General features: G+C 33.9%; 1 pseudogene; it reads left to right on the top strand.

The window, feature by feature from the left end:
• Nucleotides 1-3,220: 3,220 nt before the first annotated feature.
• Nucleotides 3,221-4,019, top strand: LOC145157001 (agamous-like MADS-box protein AGL62 pseudogene; annotated as a pseudogene).
• The last annotated feature ends 2,597 nt before the right edge of the window (nucleotides 4,020-6,616 follow it).

Raw genomic sequence — 6,616 nt, forward strand, 5'->3', positions numbered from 1 at the left:
GTCGAATGATACTTATATAAAGAAAGTTATCATGTCGGTATTGTCGCTAGCAATCGCAGGTGGGGTGTCAAACCCTGTATAGATCTATACATATTTTTCTGGCTCTCGCAAGACTAACTATTATAGGTTCGGTGTAGCCGAATTTAATCAGGTTAACGATGAATAATAACAGCTCACTAACGCATTAACATTAGATCTTTTTATCTTTTAACTTTCTTACTTAGTAATTCCTATAACTATCACAATATAATTCTTTTACTTTATATTTGATAATTATAATTTATATATCTCATAAATATATATATCATTGATTTGAAAACAGGATATTAGGATAGAGTAACAACTAAGTACAATGCATATTCATATAATTGACCAACATTACTTCTAGGTACTATGTTATCCTGGAAAATTGGACAATATAACATTTAGGTAATATCTATTCCTAGACTATCAGACATCATAATTCTTAGGCATAATATCATTGCTTACAACTAGGTATAGTATCTATGGTTAGATTATCCTAAGGTTTCATGTTTTATATGACTTAATTTATATATATATATATATATATATATATATATATATATATATATATATATATATATATATATATATATATATATATATATATATATATATATATTGATAAAGCAGTTTGATAAGCATGTATTCCCTCCGTAAAACCTTTAAAATAGTAAAGTGAGGCCGTGAACTCACCCTGGTAGCATGATCCGAAGTATCCTTGCTACTGCACCCGAAGCTTCGCGTCATTGGAAAAACTTTCGAGATAGATCAAGAGAAAGAGAAAGATTTTTGGGTGTGAAGGATTTAGAAAGTGAGCACCTCTATTTATAGTGCATATGTGTGCAACGAACTTCATGCGCGTCGTGTACACGACTCGTGGATCCATCCAGAGCTTACCACATGTCACACTCTTGGTGGTCCACGTCTTTCCAATATCGACGAATCTGGGTGTCAGACGTGCGCGTCGAGCATGACACACACTTGGCATGCATCTCTAAATCTTTTATAAAAATTAATATCTTCCTTATATGAATCTTGTTTTTACCCTCCTTATATATTTGTGTAACTCTCTACTAGTACTACAACTTTCCTTAAGATTGTGTTGCCAAATTTTAATTTTATTTTTTAACCCATAATTTATATATTTTTTAAATCGTATATTCATTATACAAGCTCTATTTTTGACATTTTTCCTTTTAAAGTTGTTATCTCTCGGACTACTATGCTTTTCCTTTTAACTGCGTTAGCAAAAACTCAACCGATTTTTTTATACTATTCTGATGTTAATAACATTAATAACGTTAATAATGCGGTTGATTTTTTTTACTTTTTATAAAATCATAACTTCTCCAATCGGAGTCAGATTTTTGCAACGTTTATATTTTTAGGATCATTTTGCTGTATACTTTCGAAGTACACTTATCATTATTAATAGTGGTATAACTTTTGTTCACTTATTTTTTACCCTATTAATCTTATTCTTACTCATAAATCATAGTATATCTGATCATATTTTTTCCAAAATACAAAAAACTTTATTATTATTATTTGTCGATGATAATCTCTAGTGATGGTTGTTGACGGGAATTTCCCAATTGCCATAGGGGGGGGGGGACTAGGGTTTTTGGAAACTCTCTTTAGGGATGATGGAGGCCGCAAATGATACAACCCTAGAGAGTTAAGGGTGTTTAAAGAGCCCTAAAACCCTAAAAAAGCCTTCCAGCCCAAGGGGTCGGGCGCCCCGTGCCTACTAAGGGATGCCCCGCACCCTTACGATTAATTCCAACCTTTTCAGTTTTTCAGCAATTGCGATTAATGGCTTCCTGTTTCGCTTCATCCTTCTACTTTACTTGGACTATTAAACCCCCCGTTAAAAAAATGAAAAAGCACAAACGGAAATAGTGTGTTACACTTGATATATCTTGAATGCTTGAGACTTTTTTTTGATAAAGTTTGACTATCCTTATGAAGACTAGCCTTACGAACAACAAAGACTAAAAGATCCAAATATGAAATTTAAGGTGACCGTTTTTAGATTGATATAGTTGGTAATTATATTGGTTAAATTTTATAAAATAATGACAGTCCCACAAACAAACAAATAACATCAGCTATTTAACAACTCTAATATAAATATTTCTTTCAAAAAAAAAAATCTTATATAAATTATACTGGCATTTTGTCAATTTGTTGCATATATGGTCGAAATAAATGCTTTTTTTTTGCATATAAATAAATGTGATTTAGCAAGTTAATGAATTTGTTTTTATTATGTTTGATTTCATACCCGTAAGAGGTGATTGTCCATAACTTCTTACTCAATTAGTTGTTATTTTTCACATATACTTATGCCATTTTCGATTAATAACCATATCTTTATGTATGAGAAACAATATTAGGCACTATGTATACGTCGTATTGAGAATACATGTGTTGATCATTAACCTTATATATATATTTGCACTCCACCAGTCATTTTTCATAGAATTTTCCGAAATAATTTGGACATAAAATGATTATTAATGAACTTATGAAAACCAAAGAGAATTTATAATAAAAAAAATTGTCTATAATGTCCATGGAACATGCAAACTGATCACCACATGAAGTTTGCGGAGATATAATAGTTGAATTTGCATCACAGAAGCTATTTAGCAAGGTTTTTATTATTAATTATAATATATATTATGATCTAGCTTTAGTGAGTATATACGGAAGATTTCTTTTGAAACAAGCACTTTCCAAATAATCACCAACTATTGAACTTATAAAGTCAAGGCCTCTTACCCTCTTCTTTTGTATATATGGATTAAGCATAGAGCCAAACAAAAAAAAAGGAAGAAAAAAAAAACTAGATAGGTTCTCTCTTTATTGTTTATCTCGTTTTATGGTTCTTTCCTTGTAATTGTTCTCTACCTTCATATTTGGGATATTTTTTTTTTAACCGCTGTTCTAAAAAATTAAACTTATTAAATAAATACAGTCTGGCATGCAACAAATACAGGGTGTTGACTTTGTAACTGACAAATGTCAAATAGTTTGCATAATGATGTTGACAACAAGAAATTGATTGTCCTGATATCCGTGTATTAAAAAAGAAGATTTTATAACTCCCAAATAATGACTACAATTAATACTTGTTCATCACCTATAAATAGGCATGTTTCACAAAACTTTAGTATCCAAGACCCTCCATTTTAATCAAGTTTCTAGTTGAAGATCTTAAGATATGGCGCCAAAGAGAAGTTTGGGTCGCCAAAAGATTAAAATGGCACAAATCCAGAAAAAATCTCATCTGCAAGTGACTTTCTCAAAGAGACGAGTAGGGCTGTTTAAGAAGGCTAGCGAGCTTTGCACATTGTGTGGGGTTGACATCGCTATCGTGGTCTTTTCTCCGGCTGGAAAAGTTTACTCCTTTGGCCATCCTAAAGTTGACTCGGTTGTTGATAGATTTCTGACCCGAAAGCAAATTAATCCTATGCCTACAAATTTACATCTTGTAGAGGCGCATAGGATAGCTTCCATTCCTGATCTAAATTTGCAGCAAACGCACATGAGGGACGAGTTAGAAGCTGAGAAGAAAAGAAGGGAGACCCTTGATGAAATGAGAAAGGCTAGCCAGAACCAGTTCTGGTGGGAAGCACCTATTGAGGACTTGAATCTCCATGAACTTGAACAACTGAAGGATTCAATGGAGGAACTCAAGAAGACTATCTCTGTACAGGCCAATAAGCTGTTCCTCGAGAATTCTAACTCTGTGCCAATTTTTGGTACTAATAATGTTATTAGAGGTGATGCTGATTATTATGAGATGAAGCCTAACCCCATCATTTCAGCATCTTGTACTTCTTCTCACGTCCATAGCTATGGTTATGGCCATGGTTTGTTTTAAGCAATTGTTATGTTTTTGGGCGATCTGCTAGTTAGTACCTTACTAGCTACTATCCTTTTTAAATTAATTTTCATGTATATACACCGGCTATTGAACGATGATCTATGAATCTTGTTTGTCATCGTGTTAGGCATAAATTGAAACCTTAACACAATTATTAAATAAAATTTATATTGAAATCTCATTATCTAAGTTATTTTAAATTAATAACTAAATTGATTCTCTATATTTAGGGAAATTGAACGCCCAGCCTTCTTTAGTTCTCTTGAGGCTCGATCTTTTAGCTTTATTCAATGGGGAAAAAAATGAGATTTTCATGCATTGAATAAGGTTTGTGTGTATTAGCCCATTTTTCTTCATGCTCAAAAATTAATTGGAGCCTCTTGGATATTAGTTTGGGTTCCTCTGTTCTAATATCCCCACTTGGACTACTCTACCTACGTTAAGGGTATTGAGGATTATGCATACCTCATCATCAATTTTAGCCATCATTTCATAGAAACACTCCTACACTTATTATTTGTATTAAACAAAAAATGGGTGAAAGATGAAAATGGGTGCGCAATTTGAAAAATGAAATGAAAGATTTAGGAGGTGGATGATGTGGGTTAACGTTACAGTATAATATGAAAGATGAAACAATAGGGATTCAACATACCCTGTCACACCCTCGATCTCTGCCACTATATGGAGTATTAACCCCCATCACTATTTGACCGGTAAGAAGACCACAAAAAGATTCCTTATTTGAATCTATTATTTCATGTTAATTTAAGTCCAGTTTATATAGTGTATTAAGGCTTTGGGGAGTGGTCACACCAAGGTTGTAGAACTCGCTATTCGGTACCTGCTCGGCCGACTACCGAGTAGCGAGTACTCGGGAGTACTCGGATTCGGTAATTCGTGTAGAAATATTTTTAAGAAAATTTTATATATCAAAATCATAAGTTCAAATCATAATTTGATTGAAATATATAACAAAATTAGATACATGTGAATACATAAAACCTGAAATACACACAATTGTCTCAATTCGTGAGTTATTACTGAAAATTTAAGATATATATATATATATATATATATATATATAATCACATGTGTGTGTTAAATAATAAATCATTAAGTGTATTATACATATTAATCTTGAAATTCTTGATTTTTTTTTCTCTTTTTATGACAATTTTGACCCTTTGACCAAGTTTGACCGAGTTGACTGAGTTTGACCGAGTTGGCCGAGTTTGACCGAGTAGGCCCGAGTAAGACCGAGTAGGCCAGAGTTAGAGAGATATTGATCGAGGTTGACCGATTTTTGACCGAGTTTGACTTAATCCGAGTTTTTTTGCCGAGTTCACAATACTCGCCTCGGTGGAGGGCTGATTCCGAGTACTCAGCCGAGTAGGCCGATTTTTACAACACTGGGTCACACCCACCCCACCGAAAAAGTGCTGCCATATGTGCGTCACGTCAGCTTCACACCCAACCCACCACCAACCCACTAAACATTGGAAATGGTTACCACTCCACAAATTTCTTTTTTTATTTTTTTTATTTTTTTTATTTTTTTAACATTATATTAAATAAAAAAATACAAACCATAATTTAAAATAAAACCACAATTTAAATAAAAAACACACATTACATTAAAACTAAAAACACATTACATTAATATTAAAAACACAAATTAAAATCCTAAAATTCTTAAAAAAACACATATAAAAAAAATTAAAACCCTAAATTAGTTAAAACCATAAATAAAATCCTAAATTACTTAAAACCATAAAAATTAGAACCTAAATTCCATATTTCTCCCAGACTTGTCGTTGAATTTTAAGAAAGGTCGCAAGATTTTCCGGGTCGAGATCCGGTTGGGGCTTTGTGTTTATGATTTGAAGATCGGTAAGAGCTATTTTTTGGCGAAGAGTTGCCTTTGATGATTCATATTTTTTTCTAGAAAAACTAGAGCTTTATCTATGGATGTCGCAAGCTCGCCTTCGCTAGTTGTCGGTGCTTTTCCGATTGAAGACGTTTCCTTTCTCGCTTTGTCCCTTCCCGGTGGTCGACGAAGTTGGACGTTCGGTGGGCCCTCCCCCTCGGTGGCGTCAAAGTCATCGTTGAGGTCGAGTCCAAAACCCACGTCCGACTCGGACGTTCTTGCCCTTTTGTTGGAACCGATTGTAGATCCCGAATGCGCCATTTCCGGATATAGAACCCATTTTGGACCGTTACGATAAACTTACCACGCTTTTTGGTGGCCGAATGGTTTACCATTGGTGGTAATTTTTGTATTCGTAGGCTGCGGTTTGCTAAAATGTTGAAATCGTTGCTACCACTTCTATGCATGTTTTTAAGCTTGTCAAATATGTCATTGAATTTGGTGCAAGCCGCTCGTAAATCACGCCATTTTGCGTTGATCGATTCGTACGTCCGCTCCGTTTTCTTTCCTAATAACGCGTGTAAATGATCTAAAATACGACACCAAAAACTTTGACCCGTTTGCGAGTTTCCGACATCCCAGTCTTGCGATATGAAAATCCAAGCTTTCGCAAAAGCTTCCTCCTCGTCTTCGTTCCATGCGGTAGTTGTTTTTTCCTTGGATCTTTTGTTTTTTTTGTTTTTTTTTGCCTTCGACGAGATTGGATCTTTTTCCTTGGATCTTTTTTTTCCTTGGATCTTTTCCTTGGTTGTTGTGTTTCGTGGACC

Source organism: Lactuca virosa, chromosome 2 (genome assembly GCF_052849685.1).
Source record: "Lactuca virosa cultivar CGN04683 chromosome 2, Lactuca_virosa_CGN04683_v6, whole genome shotgun sequence".
Lineage (NCBI taxonomy): Eukaryota > Viridiplantae > Streptophyta > Magnoliopsida > Asterales > Asteraceae > Lactuca > Lactuca virosa.